Source organism: Papio anubis, chromosome 6 (assembly GCF_008728515.1).
Source record: "Papio anubis isolate 15944 chromosome 6, Panubis1.0, whole genome shotgun sequence".
Classification (NCBI taxonomy): Eukaryota; Metazoa; Chordata; class Mammalia; order Primates; family Cercopithecidae; genus Papio; species Papio anubis.
Window position 1 is genome coordinate 145570545 of NC_044981.1, and position 3505 is coordinate 145574049.

Sequence of the window (3505 nt, forward strand, 5' to 3'; positions counted from 1 at the left end):
CAGAAAATTGCAGAGAGAGCTCAGCATGATGGATTATCCCAAGCAGTGGGATTCTGAAAAAGACCCACCATACAGTCCTTATCTGGTTGAGGAGGAGACCATCTAAGTGGAAAGGGGATAATCTGGGCCTCTGGCCCACCGTGCCTACCATGCATACAAGTGTAATAATTGTTTTTACTTAAAGTGTGAACAGAGTATTTAATCCATTCCAGTCAGGCATTTGCATCTTGATATTTTGTCTTGATGGCTAAGATCTCTCTTAGAGCTCTTATTTTTACAGTAGACACCCTAGTTTTATTAGATGTAGGAGCAACCGGTATGGGATCTAGAACTGAGGCTACTGAAGATGGAGCAATAATGCATATTTTAAAAATACCTAGGGGGTCTTTTACATTTATGTCAATCCCCAAACCATAGAAGTGACTAAGGGCAGGTCTAGAGTTAGTTAAGGTGGAGGTGGTGATACAGAGAAGGACAGGGTTATATTGATAAGGCTGACAGTTACAAGGGGTAGTCATTTTAGTGCAATAGATGAGGGGTTTTAGATCTACACAAATCTTTTTCTTGGAATTCCAACTTTGCTCCTGAGTAGTTTAAATGATGCAGTCCCATTTACTATAAAGTTGCCAGGCTGTAGGAGCAGAAAATTGGCGTCTTGGCTTCAGGTCATTACAACAATGAATGCTATGGGAAACAGTGTCAATTAGAAGGCTGGGACATAAATATTTGTGTGAAAAGCCTAGCTGTTGTTGATCTTTTACATTTCCACAAGGTATGACAGAGCAAGCGTTAAAAGCAATGGTCTAAGGTGTGTCAGACTTAGTTACATTAATAACAAAGGAACTAGTGACAGAATAAGGAAAGGAAAGGAAGCAATATAGAAGGTATATGAAAATTAAGCTTTCTTTAACTTAGAGCTTGATCCTAGTACAGTAATGCATGATTCTGAGAGGAAGATGTTTTCTTGACTTGGGTATGGTGGGTCCATTTTTCTCTAAGCTGTGTGGACAGCAGTCTCAGTGATTAACAGCACAAAATAGGGTTCTTCCCAGGCTGGCTCGAGGTTTTTCTTTCTATCTTTTGATGAGGACATGGTTTTCAGGCTGGTGCTTGTGTACTGGAATTTCTAGGGGTGATACCTGTGCTAAAAGACTTTTACTTCTGAGGGAAGGGAAAGTAGAAGATAAATTAAGTATATGATTTCTGCTGCATATTCCTGGGGCTTGAGGCCCCATGGTAATGCCTCCCACTCCATTCCTGCTCAGCGCCACCCAGGGGACGCTGCAGCCCTGCCGCCTCTTAATGTCTTGGTCTTCTTGTGGCCTTCACTGCCCCTGCACGCTGTGGCCTTGGGGATGAGGGCCCTGGTGACTTACCTGGCTGCCTTTTGGGCCTTAAGAAAGCTAAACACTGGGCCAGGTGCGGTGGCACATGCCTGTAATCCCAGCACTTTGGGAGGCTGAGGCGGGCGGATCATGAGTTTAGGAGATCGAGACCATCCTGGCTAACACAGTGAAACCCTGTCTCTACTAAAAATACAAAAAAAAAAAAAAAAAAAAAAAAAATTAGCTGGGCACGGTGTCAGTTCCAGCTACTCAGGAGGCTGAGGCAGGAGAATGGTGTGAACCCGGGAGAGGGAGCTTGTAGTGAGCCAAGAACACACCACTGCACTCCAGTCTGGGTGACAGAGTGAGACGCTGTCTCAAAAAAAAAAAAAAAAGAAAGAAAGAAAGCGAAACGCCATTTTATATTTGACAATGTTTTTTTGTATGACTTTATACCAGATAAGTTAAATTTTACTTTTATATTAATATACTATTAATGTGAAACTTAATTTGCATAAAATCTTGTAGTCATTATTTATCCAACTTTAATGTCTGACTATAAGGTAAGACTTTGATAGACTTTTTAAACTTTTTATAATTTTTGTTAAAGAGCAGGTTAGTGCTTTAAGAAAAATTTATTGTGCTTTTATTTTAATGTCCAGTTCACAGAAAAACTGGATACCCCTTTAACTTTAGCCAATATGTTTACATGTTTACACAAAGAATTTCCTTTAAAATTAACATTTTAAAACTTGTTTAAACCTTTAAAACAAAATTTTTTAAACCTTTTAATGTAGGTAAAAATCCATATTTTTATGTCTCCTGATAATCCAGTTACTAAAAGTATATTTTATTTTTCTTACATACCTTGTACATAATCTGGGTTTTTAAAAATAATTTTACATTCAAGAGGCCTAATTATTTTTAAATTATACAACATTTCTTACATAAATATCCTTCTATAGCTTTTCTTACGACTTTCACAGACAATCTTCAACATGCCTTAACTTTCTGCCTTCCTTTTACACTGTTTCTTTTCCTAGTTTTATCCTCTGTGTCTTCCTTTGATTTCTGTCTCTTCCAGTTTCTCTCTTCCTTACCCTTTGCCACTGTTTCTCTCTCTCTCATTTGCACTCTATTTTCCTCTATCTCTCTGTCATCCCATTTCCCTTTCCCCTCCTGAGTTCTCCCACTCCTGCCACCAGCAGGGCCGGGCCATGGCATGGGTCCCACCTCCCCACATGTGCTGCCATCTGTTTCTACTTTTTTTCCCCTGATTCCCCCTTTTGCTTTTTTCCTTTCTTCTTACTTAGTTTCTTGGGCTGGGTGGGATTTGCGCGGCTGCAGTCCGGGCCCCATCACCAGCCCAGAGGCTTGGCAGATGCCTGCTGCAAATTGCAAGAATTATGCCCCTTTCACCTTCTCTGCTCCCCTCTAGCACTGGTTCATGCCCTCTTTTTCACATAGAGCCAGGCTTGGGAGTGGGACTTGAGTGGGACTTAACTCTTGGTGTGCCTGCCTGGCTGTTTGGTGCTGTGCTTGCTGTTTTTGCTTTCTTTCTCTCTGACTTCCTCTCCTAGTTTCTTTTTCCTTCCTCTGCTGGTCTTTCCTTTGTCTTTGCCAGCCACCTATGCTGCTGTTTTCCCCTCTTCTTAGGGACTGGCCCTAGTGGAGCTACTGTTTCTTCCCCTGAGAGGAAAGGAAAGGGGGGCTCTGAATATTTTTCTTACTACTGGAGGTTTGTGTGGAGTTCAACCCCCACCATGGGGATTTCTCACCTCTTTCTGAGATTCAACCCCCCTTCATTGGAATTTCTCACCTCTTTCTGATGTTCAGTCCCCCCCCATGGGGATTTCTCACCTCTTTCTGAGGTTCAACTCCCCCATGTGGCTTTCTCACTTCTTTCTAAGGTTCAACCCCCCCATGTGACTTTCTCACCTCTTTCTGAGGTTCAACCCCCCCATGTGGCTTTCTCACTTCTTTCTGAGGTTCAACCCCCCATGGGGACTTCTCACCTGTTTCTGAGGTTCAACCCCCCATGGGGATTTCTCACCTCAGTTTCTGAGGTTCAACCCAGTCCCCCACCCTGCCTCATGAGGATTTCTCACCTGTTTCTGAGGTTCAACTAAGGGAGGAGAGCACCCCTCATATTGTCTTATGCCCAATTTCTGCCTCCAAAG